The sequence below is a fragment of the Aquarana catesbeiana genome, linkage group LG03 (assembly GCF_042186555.1).
Source record: "Aquarana catesbeiana isolate 2022-GZ linkage group LG03, ASM4218655v1, whole genome shotgun sequence".
NCBI classification, from domain to species: domain Eukaryota; kingdom Metazoa; phylum Chordata; class Amphibia; order Anura; family Ranidae; genus Aquarana; species Aquarana catesbeiana.
The window spans coordinates 715,164,817-715,186,637 of NC_133326.1; the positions used below are offsets into that span (position 1 = coordinate 715,164,817).

At 51.6% G+C, this 21,821-nt stretch overlaps 1 long non-coding RNA gene across 1 annotated transcript in view; it reads right to left on the reverse strand.

The window, feature by feature from the left end:
• Nucleotides 1-13,721: 13,721 nt before the first annotated feature.
• The window catches only part of LOC141133687 (uncharacterized), a 44,405-nt gene continuing 36,305 nt past the window's right edge, over nucleotides 13,722-21,821 (reverse strand). Inside the window, exon 2 of the long non-coding RNA XR_012243110.1 lies at nucleotides 13,722-15,780. This is a non-coding gene — a long non-coding RNA (uncharacterized lncRNA). The remainder of the gene's footprint in view (nucleotides 15,781-21,821) is intronic.

The window sequence follows — 21,821 nt, forward strand, 5'->3', positions numbered from 1 at the left end:
ATTTCGGTGTGTCGGTTAGTGCCCCCTGTACAGAGGGATTTTGGTGCGTCGGTAAGTGCCCCATGGTACAGAAGGATTTTGGTGCGTCGGTTAGTGCCCCCTGTACAGAGGGATTTCGGTGTGTTGGTTAGTGTCCCTTGTACAGAGGGATTTCGGTGTGTCAGTTAGTGCCCCTGTACAGAGGGATTTCGGTGCGTCGGTTAGTGCCCCCTGTACAGAGGGATTCCGGTGTGTCGGTTAGTGTCCCCTGTACAGAGGGATTTCGGTGTGTCGGTTAGTGCCCCATGTACAGAGGGATTTCGGTGCGTCGGTTAGTGCCCCCTGTACAGAGGGATTTCGGTGCGTCGGTAAGTGCCCCCTGTACAGAGGGATTTCAGTGTGTCGGTTAGTGCCCCCTGTACAGAGGGATTCCGGTGTGCCGGTTAGTGCCCTCTGTACAGAGGGATTTCGGTGTGTCAGTTAGTGTCCCCTGTACAGAGGGATTTCGATGTGTCGGTTAGTGCCCCCTGTACAGAGGAATTTCGATGTGTCAGTTAGTGCCCCTGTACAGAGGGATTTCGGTGTGTTGGTTAGTGTCCCCTGTACAGAGGGATTTCGGTGTGTCGGTTAGTGCCCCCTGTACAGAGGAATTTCGATGTGTTGGTTAGTGCCCCCTGTACAGAGGAATTTCGTGTGTGTCGGTTAGTGCCCCCTGTACAGAGGGAATTCGGTGTCAGTAGACGGTGACGCGGGGTGTCTATTTTGGTCCTTTCCACCCACACATGTCCCCCCCATCCCTCTATTATCTCGGTTCTCTCATTAATTAATGAGGATAATCCCCGATAATCCCTCTATAGATCACCGCGGAGACGCCGGGCGGGGGAGGAGGACCGTGGATGGGGGGATTATTGTCTGTACACCGGGAATGTCTGATCAATGACAAACCTAAAGGGGAACTCCGACCATGGCATGGAACCAGCCTGTGAGCCGATCATCTACTGCAGGAATTCTATGATTGGATTGGATGTAATGTGAGCACACACAGGCAGATTTCATTGCTATCGGAGAAGATGGGGTACCTGGACTGTATGTGGTCAGATCTGGGGATCGGTTATACTGGAGACGGACAACCAGTACAAAGCCTTCCATTACCAACTGCTGACTGTATAGGAGGGGGTCGGTAAGCGAGGGGTTAACCTCTATTGTTCTTATGGTGACCATACATTATACAATCTGATTGTAAATCTCTTCTACGGTGACCATACCATATACAATCTTCCATATGTAGTGCAAGGACCTGATTTGATACACATTGAATAGATTGTTTAGATGTGTCCCCATTAAGGATTTTCCCTACATTACACGCAGTTTCAGCACAGCCCTTTTCACTTTTGGTGGCAGTCAGCCGATGTGTAGATGGTGAGCCCAGCAATTTTCACTTTTGCTGGCGGGCAGGCGATGGGTAGATGGTGAGCACAGCCCCTTTCACTTTTGGTGGCGGGCAGCCGATGGGTAGATGGTGAGCACAGCCCCTTTCACTTTTGGTGGCGGGCAGCCGATGGGTAGATGGTGAGCCCAGCCCTGTTCACTTTTGGTGGTGGGCAGCCGATGGGTAGATGGTAAGCCCAGCCCTTTTCACTTTTGTGGTGGGCAGTCGATGGGTAGATGGTAAGCACAGCCCTTTTCACTTTTGGTGGCAGGCAGCCGATGGGTAGATGGGTGAGCACATCCCTGTTCACTTTTGGTGGCAGGCAGCCGATGGGTAGATGGTGAGCACAGCCCTTTTCAATTTTGGTGGCAGGCAGCCGATGGGTAAATGGTGAGCACAGCCCTGTTCACTTATGGTGGCAGGTAGCCGATGGGTAGATGGTGAGCACAGCCCTTTTCACTTTTGGTGGCGGGCAGCCGATGGGTAGATGGGTGAGCACAGCCCTGTTCACTTTTGGTGGCAGGCAGCCGATGGGTAGATGGTGAGCACAGCCCTTTTCAATTTTGGTGGCAGGCAGCCGATGGGTAGATGGTGAGCACAGCCCCGCTTCGCCGGTCCTTTTCCCCCCAGTCTCTTCCGCTCTCATTGTCACTGCAGAGCAGAGAGCTGGAGGCAGCACAGCACTGGATGGAGGGCAAGAGTGGGAGCTACCTCAGTTAACCTTTCGAGTTAACCAGCAGGTGATTGGCTGCTAGAATGCCGGGTGGTCCTAACAACCAATCACCAGCTCGGTAATTTGAAAAGTTAACTTTGGCAGCTCCCGCCCTCCATCCAGTACTGTGCTGTGTCCTGCTCTCCACCCTGCAGTGACAATGAGAGAGGGGGAGGGAAAAGGGGGCAGGGACACTTTTTGGAGAAGGAGGAGAGACAGATGACATTGTTTTGTGGGGGAGGACAGAGGACACCACAGTGGGGGAGGGTGAGGTGAAGGGGGGCAGAGGACACTACTGTGGACTCTGCTATAGAGGGAAGAGGACAATACTGTGCGGGGGAAGTGATGTGAGGGGTATAGAGGACACTTGCATGGGGGGGGGGGGCAGAGGACACTGCTATGGGGGTGCAGAGGACACTACTGTGGGGGGGGGGGGGGGGTGTAAAGTGGACAGAGGACACTGGGTGGGTTGATGTGAAAGGGGACTAAGGACACTGCTATTGGGGGGGGCACACCGCTATTTGGGGGGGAGAGGACAATACAGTGGGGGATGTGAAGGGAGGCAGAGGACAGTACTGTGGTTCAGGGGACAGCGTACACTTGTATTGGGGGCACAGGACACTACTGTGGGGGTGGGTGGGTGTGTGTGTGTGTGGGGGGGGGTGATGTGAAAGAGGACAGAGGACCAGAGGACACTTCTGTGTGTGTGTGTGTGTGTGGGGGGGGTGATGTGAAGGGGACAGAGGACACTACTGTGGGGGCGGAATGATGTGAAGGGGACAGAGCACACTGCTTAGGGGGGGGCAGATGTGAAAGGGGACAAAGGAAACTGCTATGGGGGGGGGGGGGTGGAGGACATTACAGTGCTACAGTGGGGTGGGTGATGTGAAGGGGCTGGGAACGCTAGTATAGGTGGGGGGCAGAGGACACTGGGGGGGGGATGATGTGAAAGGGGACAGAGGACACTTCTGTGCGGGGGGCACACTACTTTGGGGGGTGGAGGGGATGTAAAGGGTACAGAGGACATTTGTATTGGGGGGCAGAGGGCACTACTGTGTGTGGGGGGAGGGGTGATGTGAAGGGGACAGAGGACACTTGTATTAGGGAGGCAGAGGGCACTACTGGGGGGGGGGGTGATGTGAAGGAGACAGAGGACACTTGTATTGGGGGGCAGCGGACACTACTGTGTGTGTGTTGGGGGGGGGGGGTGATGTGAAGGGGACAGAGGGCACTTGTATTGGGTGGGTGGGGGGGGGCACAGGACACTGCTATGGTAGAAGACACCATTGTGTGGAGGGGAGTGATGTAAAAGGGACAGAGAACACTGCTATGGGGCAGATGACACTGGGGGGAGGGGGGTTGATGTGAAAGGACACTGCTATTGGGGTGGCGGCACAGGACAATGCTATTGGTGGGGGAATGTGAAGGGGCAGAGGATACTGCTATGGGGGGGGGACAGAGGACATTACAATTCTACAGTGGGGGTGGGTGATGTAAAGGGGGGCAGAGGACACTACTGTGGGTGGGCAGAGTACAGTTGTATGGGGGGGGGCATAAAACACTACTGTGGGGGAGGGGAGTGAAGGGGACAGAGGACACTTGTATTGGGGGGGCAGGGGACACTACTGTGGGGGGGAGTGATGTGAAGGTGACAGAAGACACTTGTATTGGGTGGGGGGCAAAGAGCACTGCTATGGGGGGTGGGGCAGGGGACACTACTGTGGGGGGAGTGATGTTAAGGTGACAAAGGACACTGCTATTGGGGGGGGGGCAAAATACACTACTGTGTGTGTGTGTGGGGGGGGGGGGGGATGATGTAAAGGGGACAGAGGACACTGTTGGATAGGAGGGGGACAGAGGGCACTGCTATGGGGGGCAGAAGACTCTGGGGGGGATGATGTGAAAGGGGACAAAGGACAATGCTATTGGGGTGGCGGCACAGGACACTGCTATTGGTGGGGGATGTGAAGGGGCGGAGGATACTGCTATGAGGGGGGGCAGAGGACACTACAGTTTCTTCAGTGGGGGTGGGTGACGTAAAGGGGGGCAGAAGTTACTGCTGTGTGTGTGGGGATGTGATGTGAAGGGGACAGAGGACACTTGTATGGGGGGGGGGGGGCACAGGACACTACTGTAATGAGGGGGGGGTGATGTAAAGGGGACAGAGGACACTGTTGGATAGGAGGGGACAGAGGACACTGTTATGTGGGGGGGGGGCGAACAGATAAAATTTGGGGGGTTGGTGTGAAAGGAGACAAAGAACACTGCTATTGGGGGGGGTAGAGGACACTATAGTGACGGGGATCTGTAGGGGCAGTGGGACACTGCTATGAGGGTGGGGGGGGCAGAGGACACTACAATGGGAGCGGGGTGATGTGAATGATACAGAGGACACTTGTATTGGGGGGGCAGAGGACACTACTGGGGGGGGGGGGTGATGTGAAGGGTACAGAGGACACTTGTATTGGGGGGCAGAGGACACTATAGTGACGGGGATCTGTAGGGGCAGTGGACACTGCTATGGGGGGGGGGGGGGCAGAGGACACTACAATGGGAGTGGGGTGATGTGAATGATACAGAGGACACTTGTATTGGGGGGGGCAGAGGACACTACTGGGGGGGGGGGGGGGGGGGGGGGTGATGTGAAGGGTACAGAGGACACTTGTATTGGGGGGCAGAGGACACTACTGTGCTGCATTGGGGTTGAGTAATGTGAAGGGGACAGAGGACACTTGTATTGGGGGGCACAGGACACTGCTATCGGGGAAAAATACACTACTGTGTGGAGGGGGGTGATGTAAAGGGGACAGAGGACACTGTTGGATAGGAGGGGGGGTTGATGTGAATGGGAACACTGCTATTATTTTTTTTTTTATTTATTTCAGGTACTTATATAGCACTGTCAATTTACGCAGCGCTTTACATATACATTGTACATTCACATCGGTCCCTACCCTCAAGGAGCTTACACTCTAAGGTCCCTAACTCACATTCATACATACTAGGGACAATTTAGACAGGATCCAATTAACCTACCAGCATGTCTTTGGAGTGTGGGAGGAAACCGGAGTACCCGGAGGAAACCCACACAGGCACAGGGAGAGCATGCAAACTCCAGGCATACACTTGTATGGGGTCGGGGCAAAGGGCGCTTCTATGGGGGGGGGGGGGGGGGGCTATCGGTGGGGGGATGTGAAGGGGCAGAGGATACTGCTATGAGGGGGGGGCAGAAGACACTACAGTTCTACAGTGGGGGTTGGGTGGTGTAAAAGGGGCAGAAGTTACTGCTATGGGGGCAGAGGACACTTGTATTGGGGGCACAGGACTCTGCTATGGGGGGCAGAAAACACTACTGTGGGGAGAGGGGGGGGGGGGTTGATGTGAAGGGGACAGAGGACACTTGTATGGGGGCGGGACAGAGGACACTACTGTGGGGGGGGAGTGATGTGCAGGTGACAAAGGACACTGTTGGGGGGAGGGGACAGAGGACACTGCTAAGGGGGGGGGGGCATATGTGAAAGGGGACAAAGGACACTGCTATTTCTGGGGGGGGGGCACTACGGTGCAACAGTGGGGGTGGGTGATGTGAAGGGTCAGAGGACTCTACTGTGGGTGGGGACAGAGTACATTGCTGTGGGGCAGATTATGTGAAGGGGGCGGAGAACACTACTGGGGGGAGGGGAGAGGACACTACTGGGGGGGGGGCAGAGGACACTACTGGGGGGGGGGGGGCAGAGGGACACTGCTGGGGGGGGGATCTATAATTTCCTCCATGTTGTCCAGGTAGATCTCAACCTTTGAAAGGTTGCCTATCCCTGATCTGTACAATCTCCTTCAAATTTACCAAAACTGAGTAATAGGGAGGAAACACCCAAACAACCCATTCAATTTGCATCCAATCAGGCAGGCCCTTGCACCACATAGTTGTTGGTAGAGCTAAGGCAGATTGTACAATCAGATTGTATAGTGTATGGTCAGCAGGTCAACATATGCAGGTGGTTTGGGGGGATAACTATTCTGCCTACACCACTCCCCCCCCCCCCCCCCCCCCAACTGCTATCCCCGTTAAGTCGGCCATAACCAAATCTAAATTTGCATGGTCTATAGCCTGGCTTAGGTGCAGGCTATCGTATTCAGCAGAAAGTACCACCAGTGAAAAAGCTGTGCTGTAACGCAGGCGTGGGCGGCGCGGTCCTGCAGCCTTTTAGACAGGTAGCGAGGAGGCGTCACTTTTCGGGAAAGTTGGACATAAGAGGGCACCTTTACATCAAACGCTCTGTATGCATCAGGAAGGGGCGGAGTCATAGTGTTACTGTTAATGCTGATTATGTTTTCTTTTTTAAACTTTATTGAAATGTCACAAAATAAAATGTCATCAATTCATCACAAAACGCCATGCAATAAAGTCCTTTTTTTAAAATCAGGTTGCACAGCGAGTCGCCTTACCTATGTGTTAAACTGCGCTGACCCAATCCATAGAGTGTGAATGAGCCAAAAGTGACTCCCGTTAAAGTAGGTGAGTGAGGTAGGTTGTCATTGGAGGTGAGACGTGACTTTGGAGATAGAATTAGCCTGAGGGAAGGGTGGGGGGGGGGGAGGGTGTCATTCTCTGCAGAGGGTGGGGGGGGGAGGTCGGGCCCTATTCACAGCTCTATTACAGTAAATGCAGTGAAAGGTAATGGGAGTTAAATAGCCGCCTCCATTCTTCGGCCCCCCACGTCAACTGTGACGCTCACTCAGGAATGCGCTGTGAATAAAACCTTCCAGACAAAAGGGCCCCGGCATCTCCCAGCGGCCCCCTGGCCTTTATGGGGACAATGGGGGGCGGTCAGGCCTTTGTCCCCTCTTAAATGTAACCATTGCAGGTGATGGATGACAGCACATAATGCAAACCCCCGCCTCTGACGTCATTGGGGGGTGGTAGAGGTGACAATATAGGGGCACCGGCTGAGGAGGGGTTAAACAGGAGACAGTTACATGTGTGCGTTCCTGAGGGGGTCAAAGGTTAAACATTCGATCCGATAATTCAGTGATGTCAGAGCGCGTTCCGACAGTTCTCACCAGAGAGTGTCCACCTTGTATTTTACTTCCCACCGTCCCCTGACTTCCAGGATTGACCCTGGTTGTGGCCGATCGTACGCCGTTTTCTTTTGGAGAAATGTATTTCACTTGGGACGCACGTTTATTGTCACAGTAACATTTTGATAAAGTAAATGCTGTAAACAACTTTAGTAGTGAGAAATTAACATCCTGCAACTCCACACCTCAGATCACTGTCCCTCCTGCACATCTGACCCACCACTGTACCACCCTGCACATCTGCCCCACCACTGTACCACCCTGCACATCTGCCCCACCACTGTACCACCCTGCACATCTGCCCCACCACTGTACCACCCTGCACATCTGCCCCACCACTGTACCACCCTGCACATCTGCCCCACCACTGTACCCCCCTGCACATCTGACCCACCACTGTACCACCCTGCACATCTGCCCCACCACTGTACCACCCTGCACATCTGCCCCACCACTGTACCACCCTGCACATCTGTCCCACCACTGTACCCCCCTGCACATCTGTCCCACCACTGTACCACCCTGCACATCTGTCCCACCACTATACCCCCCTGCACATCTGTCCCACCACTGTACCGCCCTGCACATCTGTCCCACCACTGTACCGCCCTGCACATCTGTCCCACCACTGTACCGCCCTGCACATCTGTCCCACCACTGTACCGCCCTGCACATCTGCACCACCACTGTACCCCCCTGCACATCTGTCCCACCACTATACCGCCCTGCACATCTGTCCCACCACTGTACCGCCCTGCACATCTGCCCCACCACTGTACCGCCCTGCACATCTGCCCCACCACTGTACCGCCCTGCACATCTGTCCCACCACTGTACCCCCTGCACATCTGTCCCACCACTATACCGCCCTGCACATCTGCCCCACCACTGTACCACCCTGCACATCTGTCCCACCACTGTACCCCCTGCACATCTGTCCCACCACTATACCGCCCTGCACATCTGCCCCACCACTGTACCGCCCTGCACATCTGTCCCACCACTGTACCCCCTGCACATCTGTCCCACCACTATACCGCCCTGCACATCTGTCCCACCACTGTACCACCCTGCACATCTGTCCCACCACTGTACCCCCCTGCACATCTGTCCCACCACTATACCACCCTGCACATCTGCCCCACCACTGTACCACCCTGCACATCTGTCCCACCACTGTACCACCCTGCACATCTGCCCCACCACTGTACCGCCCTGCACATCTGACCCACCACTGTACCGCCCTGCACATCTGTCCCACCACTGTACCACCCTGCACATCTGTCCCACCACTGTACCACCCTGCACATCTGTCCCACCACTGTACCCCTCTGCCCCACCACTGTACCCCCCTGCACATCTGCCCCACCACTGTGGTACCCTGCACATCTATCCCACCATTGTACCCCTCTGCACATCTGCCCCACCACTGCACCACCCTGCAAATCAACCCCACCTCTGTACCCCCTGCACATCTGCCCCACCACTGTACTACCCTGCACATCTGTCCCACCACTGTACCCCCCTGCTCATCTGCCCCACCACTGTACCACCCTGCACATCTGCCCCACCACTGTACCCCCTGCACATCTGTCCCACCACTGTACCACCCTGCACATCTGACCCACCACTGTACCACCCCGCACATCTGCCCCACCACTGTACCACCCCGCACATCTGTCCCACCACTGTACCCTCCTGCTCATCTGCCCCACCACTGTACCCCTCTGCACATCTGCCCCACCACTGTACCCCCCTGCATATCTGACACACCACTGTACTACCCTGCACATCTGCCCCACCACTGTACCACCCTGCACATCAACCCCACCACTGTACCCCCCTGCACATCTGACCCATTACTGTACCCCTCTGCACATCAACCCCACCACTGTACCCCCCTGCACATCTGACCCATTACTGTACCCCTCTGCACATCAACCCCACCACTGTACCCCCCTGCACATCTGACCCACCACTGTACTACCCTGCACATCTGTCCCACCACTGTAACCCTCTGCACATCTGTCCCACCACTGTACCCACCTGCTCATCTGCCCCACCACTGTACCACCCTGCACATTTTCCCCACAACTGTACCACCCTGCACATCTACCCCACCACTGTACCCCCTGCACATCTGCCCCACCACTGTACTACCCTGCACATCTGCCCCACCACTGTACCGCCCTGCACATCTGCCCCACCACTGTACCCCCCTGCTCATCTGCCCCACAACTGTACCCCCTGCACATCTGCCCCACCACTGTAACCCCGTGTACATCTGCCCCACCACTGTAACCCCCTGTACATCTGCCCTACCACTGTAACCCCCTTTCACATCTGCCCCACGAGTGTACCCTCTTCCCATTTATGATATGCAGAGTGGTGAAAGGAAGCATGTGATGTATAAGATGTATGTGATGTAGGTGATGTATGGGATGTACGTGATGTATATGATGTCACATACAAGCATCTGGAATGGATGTGCAATGATGAGCTCAGGTCAGGGGCATTTTCTGAAAGCAGTGGGCCTGTGTGCAGGATCAAAAGTTGGGCCCCCCGCAGCTGAGAAAAAGTGGTTGGGTGTGATTTTCATTGCGCTGAATACTGGCTGTGGCTTAAAGGGACACAGAGTGCCGGGGTTCAGTAGTAAGTGACACAAAGATTCAGGAATAATTTCAACAAAGTTCCCAGAAGCTCAACAGTAATTCCACAAACTGTCACCTGATTGGGGTTTTCTCAATCACAGTGAAATCCCTTCTTTCTGAGTGGCAACCAAGCGAGTCATCTTCCTCCAGATGGTGGGCGGGGCTAGCAGGACTGTGATTGGCTTTAGCAGTGGCCAATGACAGTCTTCCTCCTCCTGGAAACAGGGACTGCCCCCCCCCCCCATAGAAGAACTGCACCCAATCTCTTTCCCATCAGAAGAGCTGACAATCGCAGCTACAGCAAAGTTAGAGAACCAAACAATGTTTCCCATCTTTTACAATGTGTGGGGGCGCAGTGCCTCCCCCTCAGTGCAGGTGCGGCGTGGAGAACTCTGAAATTGGAATGCATTATTGTCTCACTGACACTTCCCTGCGCTGCTCTGCTGATGGAGAGGGAGTCGATTGCCGGTGTCTTGCCAAGAAAGTTCCCTCGGCGGATAAGTTCCCCCCCTGTACTGCGCAGGCGCAGCGCCTGTGCACTACCAACTACTAGCAGCCGCCGGAGATAGCCGAAGCTGAAAATCTACAATCAGCTGTACACGGCGCCTGCGCTCTGGGTCCAGGTTCCTTCCCCACCATCCAAGTGGACATAGAGGGGGAATCTAAAAGAGCCGAGCGAAGCGAGGCCGTGCCCAAAACGTGGCGAGCGAAGCGAGGCCGTGCCCGAAGCGTGGCGAGCGAAGCGAGGCCGTGCCCCGAAGCGTGGCGAGCGAAGCGAGCCCGCGAGGGGCCCTCTTACAGGCGCCGTGTACAGCTGATTTTCCCCTATTCATCTTCGGCTATTTCCGCCGGATCCTACTGCGCAGACGCAGCGCCTGCGCAGTACAGGGGGGTCCTTATCCGCCGAGTGGAACTTTCTCGGCAGAACACCGGTGTTCTGTCGAGAACTGCCCGCTATTGAGAAGTGCCCGGGTTGTACTGCGCATGCGCTGTACGGAACAGCACAACAGCTGATTTTACGATCAGCTGTTGTGACGGCGCACAATAGCCGACAGAATACATTTTTCTGTCAGCCATAATGCAAATGGCTGATTGCATTAGTGTTGTCGGAATCTGGAATCTTCACCACTTCTTTAGCACTCATATCCTCTTCTTAAAGGGGATCTTCAGTCAGTTTTTCAACTTTTCATCCATTAAATCTTCTGCTCTTGTTGTTGTTTTAACTTTAGATAGTAAAACATTTTTTTCTGCCAGTAAATCCCTTATACAGCCCACTTCCTGTTTCTTGTCTGGTCATTAGCCTAGGTTTATGACATCATACACAGCTCTCTTGTGAGAGTTTCGGGGGGGGGGGGGGGGGGGAATGAGTCATAAGAGGGCAAATGAGAGCTGCAGAGAAGGAGGTGTGCCTCTGTGTAAATCCAGGAAGTGAACAGGCAGCAGCTTCAGCTGCCCACAGTTAAAATGGTTGCAGCCAGACTCAGTGGAGGGAGATTTCTGCAGCATATTTGGCAAGTACAGAATCACAGTATATATAAAATAATATGCAAAGTGGCTGGAGGGAAGCTTCAGAATGGAAAAGAGTTTTTTTTATCACAAATTATGCGAGCAGGCTGCAGTTCCTCTTTAATTTAGACACTTCCCCCACACTCCGCATGCATTGTAGCTGTGCCTGAGCAGAGAGCGTTGTTGGAGCCCAGGCACAATGACAGCGCATGCGCAGCCATGCGTCCAATCTGAGAAGAACTATATAAATACTAATGCAGCTCCTATCCTCCCCTCTACTACAGTATGTTAGACCTTTAGTTAGATCTCGCCTCCAGAAAGGAAGGAAAAGAGCAATGCCGATAATTAGCATGTAAACAATTAAAAAAGATATTTATTTTGTGTTTAAAAAAAAGAAAAAAAAGACAAAAGAGAATCCATGGGAGATTTACTAGGTACTATTAGGACTGTTGGGTAGTAGATGCCTTTAAATCTCTTTAAATTTCTCAGAAGCCATATTGTAAAATAAACCATGAATCCTTGTCCTAATAAGGAATGAGTAAGCTGTTTGGGGTGGCAGTGATGTGCTGGGGGTTTTAGTAACCAGTGGGAGGGGTATAAAAGGCATCTCTCCCTTCTTACCTCTTTTTGTAGTCAGGATGGGTCTAGGGGTGAGGAGCTCTTGTAATCAGGATGGGTCTAGGGGCGAGGAGCTGTTGTAGTCAGGATGGGTCTAGGGGCGAGGGGCTGTTGCAGTCAGGATGGGTCTAGGGATGAGGAGCTGTTGCAGTCAGGATGGGTCTAGGGGCGAGGGGCTGTTGCAGTCAGGATGGGTCTAGGGGTTGTTGCAGTCAGAAAGGTCTAGGGGCGAGGGGATGTTGCAGTCAGGATGGGTCTAGGGGCTGTTGCAGTCGGGATGGTTCTAGGGACGAGGGGCTGTTGCAGTCAGGATGGGTCTAGGGGTGAGGGACTGTTGCAGTCAGGATGGGTCTAGGGGTTAGGGGCTGTTGCAGTCAGAAAGGTCTAGGGGCGAGGGGCTGTTGCAGTCAGGATGGGTCTAGGGGCTGTTGCAGTCAGGATGGGTCTAGGGGCTGTTGCAGTCGGGATGGGGCTAGGGGCGAGGGGCTGTTGCAGTCAGGATGGGTCTAGGGGTGAGGAGCTGTTGCAGTCAGGCTGGGTCTAGGGGTGAGGAGCTGTTGCAGTCAGGCTGGGTCTAGGGGTGAGGAGCTGTTGTAGTCAGGATGGGTCTAGGGGCTGTTGCATATAGGGGTGAGGGGCTGTTGAAGTCAGGATGGGTCTAGGGGTGAGGAGTTGTTGCAGTCAGGATGGGTATAGGGGTGAGGGGCTGTTGCAGTCAGGAAGGGTCTAGGGGTGAGGAGTTGTTGCAGTCAGGATGGGTATAGGGGTGAGGGGCTGTTGCAGTCAGGAAGGGTCTAAGGGTGAGGAGTTGTTGCAGTCAGGATGGGTCTAGGGGTGAGGAGCTGTTGCATTCAGGATGGGTCTAGTGGTGAGGAGCTGTTGCATTCAGGATGGGTATAGGGGCGAGGGGCTGTTGCAGTCAGGATGGGACTAGGGGTGAGGAGCTGATGCAGTCAGGATGGGTCTAGGGGTGAGGAGCTGTTGCATTCAGGATGGGTCTAGTGGTGAGGAGCTGTTGCATTCAGGAGGGGTCTAGGGGCGAGGGGCTGTTGCAGTCAGGATGGGTCTAGGGATGAGGAGCTGTTGCATTCAGGATGGGTCTAGTGGTGAGGAGCTGTTGCATTCAGGACGGGTCTAGGGGTGAGGAGCTGATGCAGTCAGGATGGGTCTAGGGGTGAGGAGCTGATGCAGTCAGGATGGGTCTAGGGGCGAGGGGCTGTTGCAGTTAGGATGGGTCTAGGGGCGAGGGACTGTTGCAGGCAGGATGGGTCTAGGGGTGAGGAGTTGTTGCAGTCCGGATGGGTCTAGGGGTGAGGAGCTGATGCAGTCAGGATGGGTCTAGGGGCGAGGGGCTGTTGCAGTTAGGATGGGTCTAGGGGCGAGGGGCTGTTGCAGGCAGGATGGGTCTAGGGGTGAGGAGCTGATGCAGTCAGGATGGGTCTAGGGGTGAGGAGCTGATGCAGTCAGGATGGGTCTAGGGGCGAGGGGCTGTTGCAGTTAGGATGGGTCTAGGGGTGAGGCGTTGTTGCAGTCCGGATGGGTCTAGGGGCGCAAAGTAAGATGCTGAATCAGCATAATAGTCACATAATTAATGGTAAGGATAGTAAATAGTCCATGTATGATCTATACATCAATCCATCAGTATATAAAAAAAGTTCATGAAAGTAAAGGCGGCTGCTGTCCTCAGAGTATAGCCAGCTCCGTAACAAACACAAGAAGGGGGAGAGAAGAAAGCGCTACCAAAGTGTAGAGGTTAAAATTAATTTAATTCAAAAGGATAAAAACACTTACAAGATGTAAGCAGATATCAGGCTCAGCAAAGTTCGTCCTTCGGGTATCACGCCGTCCACGTGGTTAGTGGGGATCAGGTTTAGGTCCTCTGAGCGTCCTGTGGCCACCAGGGAAGCAAACCAGCGTGGAACGCATGTCGGAAGACTGGCAGGCTAGGCGCTCGGAGCTCCGGCTCCTTCTACAGGTCTAAGGGGGTGGAACTGATCCTGGGCAGCTATTTAAGTGTATCAGGTGACCCTGGGATTACAACGGCCAGCCGCACCAGTAACAGGATCACCAAGCAATGTTATAATGGAGGTGTTCAATAAAAGATAAACATTCAAATACAGTTCCAGTTACTGACCTACAGATTATCTGCCAGAGTGCCAGTGCCTGCCTTTTCAGATTTTATTTTTAATGTGAGCCTTCCGTGGCACAGGAAATGTCTGATTAAAAAGTGCGCCATCACTGTCAGTGCAGTGTGTATTTTCTGTTCACTCTCATCATTTGGCTGCTGTTCATGTGTGCCTGTAATTTTTTTTTCACCCATTTGTTCCAGTTTGTTACTGTCTGATCTGACAACCCAGTGCCTGCCTTTTCAGTTTTTATTTTTAATGACATCTTTATGAATTATTTTCAACCCGTCCCTCATGCTGCGTAGCGGCGCGCTCTCTTACCTTCCTCCTGCAGCTCTGCTTGGGCCGAAGAACGGAGCTGCCAACGTCACTTCCGGCTTTCGTCTGTTTCATGAAACCTGGAAGTGCCCTCGAGATTTGAAAAACAATGCTCCCGCCCGTAGAATCACACTGATTTTACAGGCGGAAGCTACTCGGCGCTTTGTATTGCGCCGCAACGCGGGTTAAATGCCCCGCAAATGAAGCGTCACGTCTGCAATCTCATGATTGCATTGACGTGGCGCTTCCCACAGTGCACTGCGTCTGGCGCCCAAACACAGTGCACTTTGTTAAAGGACTTTTTTTTTTGTTCTTAAAGGGGCCTTTTTAATTTTTTTTTTGACTACAGGAAGGGGGGGGGGGGGGGGGCGGTGCTCGGGCACCCTCTATGGACGGGCCGCCACTGTTCAAATACATACCGAACAGCAAACAGGTGGATATAGTTACATAGTAGGTGAGGCTGAAAAAAGTCCAACCTATGTGTGTGATTATATGTCAGTATTACATTGTATATCCCTGTATGTTGCGGTCGTTCAGGTACTTATTTAATAGTTTTTTTAAACTATCGATGCTCCCCAACACCTGTGTAAGGGAATTCCACATCCTTGCTGCTCTTACAGTAAAGAACCCTCTACGTAGTTTAGAGCTGTTGCAGGCAGGATGGGTCTAGGGGTGAGGAGTTGTTGCAGTCAGGATGGGTCTAGGGGTGCGGGGCTGTTGCAGTCAGGATGGGTCTAAAGGTAAGGAGCTCCTGCAGTTGGGATAGTTTTGGGGTGAGGAGCTCCTGCAGTTAGGATGGGTTTTGGGGTGAAAGGCTCCTGCAGTTGGGGTGGGTCTAGGAGTGCAGAGCTGTTGCAATTGGGATTGGTCTTGGGGTGAGAAGCTCCTGCAGTTGGGATGGGTCTTGGGGTGAGAAGTTCCTGCAGTAAGGATGGGTTTTGGGGTGGGAGGTCCCTGCAGTTAGTTGCTGCAAGTGAAGCTGATTCTAACCATTTTTTTAGGGGCTGTTGAATGGGCATTTGTTCATATCAGGCAGGTCATATAATTTCTATAAAGTCTAATCTAGCTAGTTTTCTCAATCTAGAGAGTCCCGAATTAACCACAGGAGGGGGCAGATCACTACAAGGCTTATAGCCCAACTTTAGGGAAAACATGAACCCCTGCCCTCTAAATGACTGCTGAGAGAAAAACCCATCGAAATACCCGGTTTATATAAGCATGCAGTCAGGTGATGTTCGTGTCCCGGTCATTCTCTCTTCTACTGTGGGCAGCGATATGTACACTTCCTATTGGATGTTCAGTGGCGAAGTTCTCTCTGGATCCAGAAGAGGGGTGATGTCATCGTAAGGGGATGTCAGAAGGCTGAAAGAGAGGAGGGAAAATAAAAAAGTGAATAGAGGGGAACTCTTTCAATGGGCTGTTACATCGGGAACAGAGGAGAACTCTTGCTATGGGGGTGTCACATCAGGAATAGAGAACTCTTCCAATGGGGGTGTTACATTGGGCATAGAGGGGAACTCTTCCAATGGGGGTGTCATGTCAGGAATGGAGGGGAACACTTCCAATGGGGGTGTCACATCAGGAATAGAGAAAAACTCTTCCAAAAGGGGTGTCACATTGGGGATAGAGGAGAACTCTTCCAACGGGCTGTTACATTGGGAATGAAGGGGAACTCTTCCAATGGGGTGTGATGTCAGGAATAGAGGCAAACTCCTCCAAAGGGGGTGTCACATCGGGAATAGAGGAGAACTCTTCCAATGGTGGAATAGAGGGGAACTCTTCCAATGGGCTGTTACATTGGGAATGAAGAGGAACTCTTCCAATGGGGGTGTCATGTCAGGAATAGAGGGAAACAGTTGCAATGGGGGTGTCACATCAGGAATATAGGAGAAATCTTCCAATGGGGGTGTCACATCAGGAATAGAGAAGAACACTTCCAATGGGGGTGTCACATTGAGAATAGAGGGGAACTCTTCTAATGGGCTGTTACATTGGGAGTGAAGGGGAACTATTCCAATGGGGTGTCACGTCAGGAATAGAGGCAAAATCTTCCAATGGGGGTGTCACATCAGGAATAGAGGAGAACTCTTCCAATAGGGTGTCACATTGGGGATAGAGGAGAACTCTTCCAATGGGGAAGTTACATCAGGAATAGAGGAGAACTCTTCCAATAGGGATGTTACATCAGGAATAGAGGAGAACTCTTCCAATAGGGGTGTCACATCGGGAATAGAGGAGAACTCTTCCAATGGGGGTGTCACATTCTGAATAGAGGAGAACTCTTCCAATGGGGATGTCACATTGGGAATAGAGGGGAACTCTTCCAATGGGCTGTTACATTGGGAATGAAGGGGAACTCTTCCAATGGGGGTGTCACATCAGGAATAGAGGGGAACGATTCCAATGGGGGTGTCATGTTAGGAATAGAGGGGAAATCTTCAATGGGGGTGTCACATCAGGAATATAGGAGAAATCTTCCAATGGGGGTGTCACATCAAGAATAGAGAAGAACACTTCCAATGGGGGGTGTCACATTGGGAATAGATGGAAACTCTTCAAATGGGCTGTTACATTGGGAATTAAGGAGAACTCTTCCAATGGGGATGTCACATTGGGAATAGAGGGAAACTCTTCCAATGGGGGTGTCAAGTCACGAATAGAGGGGAACAGCTGCAATGGGGGTGTCACATCAGGGATATAGGAGAAATATTCCAATGGGGGTGTCACATCAGGAATAGAGAAGAACACTTCCAATGGGGGTGTCACATCAGGAATAGAGAAGAACACTTCTAATGGGGGTGTCACATCAGGAATAGAGGAGAACTCTTCCAATGGGGGTGTCACATTGGGAATGGAGGAGAACTCTTCCAATGGGGGTGTCACATCGGGAAAAGAGGAGAACTCTTCCAATGGGGGTGTCACATCGGGAAAAGAGGAGAACTCTTCCAATGGGGGTGTCACATTGGGAATAGATGGGAACTCTTCCAATGGGCTGTTACATTGGGAATGAATGGGGAACTCTTCCAATGGGGGTGTCACATTGGGAATAGAGGGTAACTCTTCCAATGGGGGTGTCATGTCAGGAATAGAGGGGAACAGTTCCAATGGGGGTGTCACATCAGGAATATAGGAGAAATCTTCCAATGAGGGTGTCACGTCAGGAATAGAGGCAAACTCTTTCAATAGGGATGTTACATCAGGAATAGAGGAGAACTCTTCCAATGGGGGTGTCACATCGGGAATAATGGGAAACAGTTCTAATGGGGTTGTCACATGACGAATAGAGGGGAACTCTTCCTCACGTCTGATAACAGGAAGTTAAAGGAAATTTTAGCTACTCCCCATATTATCCCAATTACAGAAGAGGAATTTCCTTATCTTTAAATCTAAAATGTCCCCAGAGATTAACATGGCCAGCCTGATTCCCCTTACTTCCACTGGGGCATAATGTGAATAAAGATCTGAGGGACGTAGGCAGCAATGACGCGAGAAGACTAGAACCCTGGCAGACTTACACTGCAGCTTGTGTCCCCGACTGTTTTTTTCTCACTGGTCATTTAATTAGAACAGGACATGAGATCTCCAAAAGAGACTCACAGCAATAAAATCCTGAAGAATTTTAACCACCCCCTCTCCAGTCTGTCCAAAACTCTTGGTTGAACTGACAATTTAAAGGACTCCCAGGGTCTATAATGGGTTAGAAGTTGAGTAAAAGCTGAATTAGTGACTGCAAACTCTTCATTGGATGGAGATGTCCAGAAATCTGTAGGTGCCTCTTGACCCCTCCAATGCTTTTCTCCCTCAGAACATAGAGGAACAGACTGTGACCTCTCTGGGACCTCTGCCTGTGACTGGGCAATGAGAATGGAGTGCGTTGGGGTCGTGTGTTGGTGGCCATTGGATATCTGGTATTTCTGGGTTTCTAGGTGTGTTCTGTGTTAGTCGGGAAGTCTCTGTAGAAGGCACAGTGTTTACAGAGATATACAAACATTCTCATTTCATCTGCTCCATTGCTTTTCATGTATAGATGTCATTGGCCTCCTAGGCACAAGGGGACGTATGACTTTACAGAAGATCTTGTTGGCAGTAAAGTCTTGTCTGTACGCAGATTTTTCAGTCTTTGGATTACACTGTGGACCAATACGGATCATAGACTACAACACTGCAACCTTTAGATCTATCTTAATGACTGATCTGTATGCAGAGTATTGCACATCTGTGTGATTTGAGCCCATGGTGTACCTTCTTGCGGTTGCCCATAAGATTGGGGGTTTACTGAGGAATCCAATGGTGTAGCTTGCATGCGGTTGCCCTGGGTGCAAAATGAGTGAACATTTGGGGTGAGAAGAGGTGGGAGATCGGTCAGTCCTCTTCTGGTCCTATCAGTGGTGCACTCCCTCTTTCTCTTAGGCTGTGTGGGCGTGTCCGGCTTGGTGGTTCTAGGTTGGATTGGGCGGAGTTGAGAAGAGCGGCATGCTCCCACTGAGTGTGTGGCAGTGTGCTGCTCAGTGCAGTTGAGGAAGACTCTGATCTTACTTCCTCCTTCCTCTCCTCCCCGAGACCGCCGCCCACCGGCGTGCGATGCACTGAAACTCCTCCAACTACCAATGAGCCTGGGTGGAAATGGGGTTACATTGAGTTGGGGGTGCACAATGGGGGGTGTATGGTGTTGGGGCACATGATGAGGGGATGAAGGGAGTTGGGGGGCACAATGAAGGGATGAAGGGTGTGGGGGTGCACAATGGGGGGTGTATGGTGTTGGGGCACATGATGAGGGGATGAAGGGATTTGGGGGGCACAATGAGGGGACGAAGGGAGTTGGGGGGCACAATGAAGGGATGAAGGGTGTGGGGGTGCTCACTAAGGAGGGTGCATGGAGTGAATGAGAAAGATGGACACACAGGGGAACTCAGGGAAGGCCTCACTCTATACCGTACACCTGTAAAGGGCCATGTTTACCAGCACAGGTGTACTGTCTAGAAAGTCCCATTTACATCAAATGGAACACAGCGGATGCATGGACATAGCTACTGTGTCCCCGAATGCAGACAGGTGTCGTTCGGGGACACACACCCGCATGCACCCATGAGGATGTCATTTTGTGACACAGCGGCTGTGTACTTGTAACCACTGAGTCCAAACTGACGTCAGTGGGACTGCCTGGATGGGGATGAACACCTCTTACAGGTAAATTTGCACAGGTGTATAGTGTAGTATGCATTGTGTGCACGAGGCCCGAGGCCTACTAAGTATTATATATAATATATACAGTTGTATGCAAAAGTTTAGGAACCCCTGACAATTTCCATGATTGTCATTTATAAATATTTGGGTGTTTGGATCAGCAATTTCATTTTGATCTATCAAATAACTGAAGGACACAGTAATATTTCAGTAGTGAAATGAGGTTTATTGGATTTAACAGAAAATGCACAATATGCATCAAAACAAAATTAGACAGGTGCATACATTTGGGCTCCCTTGTCATTTTGTTGATTTGAATACATGTAACTACTTAGCACTGATTAATTGAAACACACAATTGGTTTGGTGAGCTCATTAAGCCTTGGACTTCATAGACAGGTGCATCCAATCATGAGAAAAGGTATTTAAAGTGGTGTTCCGGCCGAAATTATACTTTTTTAAATAAAAATACCCCTATAATACACAAGTTTAATGTATTCTAGTAGAGTTAGTCTGTAAACTAAGGTCTGTTTGTTATTTTTTAGCAGTAGTTTGTTATTTTATAAACTTACAGCAGGCCGTGGCCATCTTAAGTGTGGGCATCTGAAGCCAGACTGTATTTCTTCCTGGATCTCATCCTTGCAGATCTCGCACATGCTCAGTGCAGCACAAGCAGTGTAATAGGTTTCAGGTCAGGTTTCCATAGCAACGGCAGTGTCAGAGGAAGTTGCCGCCCCTTCCCAGAAGGCATTGCAAACAGGAAATGATGCGATGGGCCACGGCCAGGGAGGAGGAAGTGAAAAATGAATACAGCAGATATACAGTAGGCGCTGAGAAAATTTTTTTTTTAAATATCCAATTTGTTTACAGTGCACAGTTTAGTGAGGGATGCTGAAGAGTTGTAAAAGTGGGTGGAACTCCACTTTAAGGTGGCTAATTGCAAGTTGTTGTTCTCTTTGACTCTCCTCTGAAGAGTGGCAACACGGGGGGGGGGGGGCCTCAAAACAACTCTCAAATGACCTGAAAACAAAGATTGTTCTACATTATGGTTTAGGGGAAGGCTACAAAAAGTTATCTCAGAGATATAAGCTGTCAGTGTCCACTGTGAGGAGCATAGTGAGGAAATGGAAGACCACAGGCACAGTTCTTGTTAAGGCCAGAAGTGGCAGGCCACATAAAATATTGGAGAGGCGAAGGATGGTGAGAACGGTCAAAAACAGCCCACGGACCATCTCCAAAGACCTACAACATCAACTTGCTGCAGATGGTGTCACTGTGCATCCTTCAACAATTCAGGGTACTTTGCACAGGGAGAAGCTGTATGGGAGAGTGATGCGAAAGAAGTCTTTTCTGCACACACGCCACAAACGGAGTCGCCTGAGGTCTGCAAACGCACATTTGGACAAGCCAGCTTAATTTTGGAATAAGGTGCTGTGGACTGGTGAAACAAAGATTGAGTTATTTGGTCATAACAAGGGGCGTTATGCATGGCAGCAAAAGAACACAGAATTCCAAGAAAAACACTTACTACCCACAGTAAGATTTTGTGGAGGTTCCATCATGCTGTGGGGCTGTGTGGCCAGTGCCAGTACTGGGAATCTGGTTAACGTTGAGGGTCGCATGGATTGCATTCAATATCAGCAGATTCTTGAGAAAAAAGTTGAGGAATCAGTCACAAAGTTGAAGTTACGCCGGGGCTGGATATTTCAACAAGACAACGACCCAAAACACCTCTCAAAATCTACTCGGGCATTTATGCAGAGGAACAAGTACAATGTTCTGGGATGGGCATCCCAGTCCCCAGACCTGAATATCATTGAACATCTGTGGGGTGATTTGAAGCGGGCTGTCCATGCTCCAGAATACCTTCATCCGGAATCCAGACACTCACTACAGGCTATAGGAAGCATCTAGAGCAGTGGTCATCAACCCTGTCCTCAGGGCCCACTAACAGGCCAGGTTTGTAAGAAAACTGAAATCCATCACAGGTGATATCATTTGCTGCTCAGTGATTGCAGTATTCTCGTCTGTATCTCCCCTAAGGCTCGGTTCACACAGGGGCGATTTGTCAGGCGACCTAGTCGCCTGACAAGTCGCCTCCCGTTCTGTGCTACGGAACCGTTCTAATAGGAGCGACGCAAGTCGCTCCGACTTAGAAAAAGGTTCCTGTACTACTTTGGGGGCGACTTGCATAGACTTCTATACAGAAGTCGTCTTGC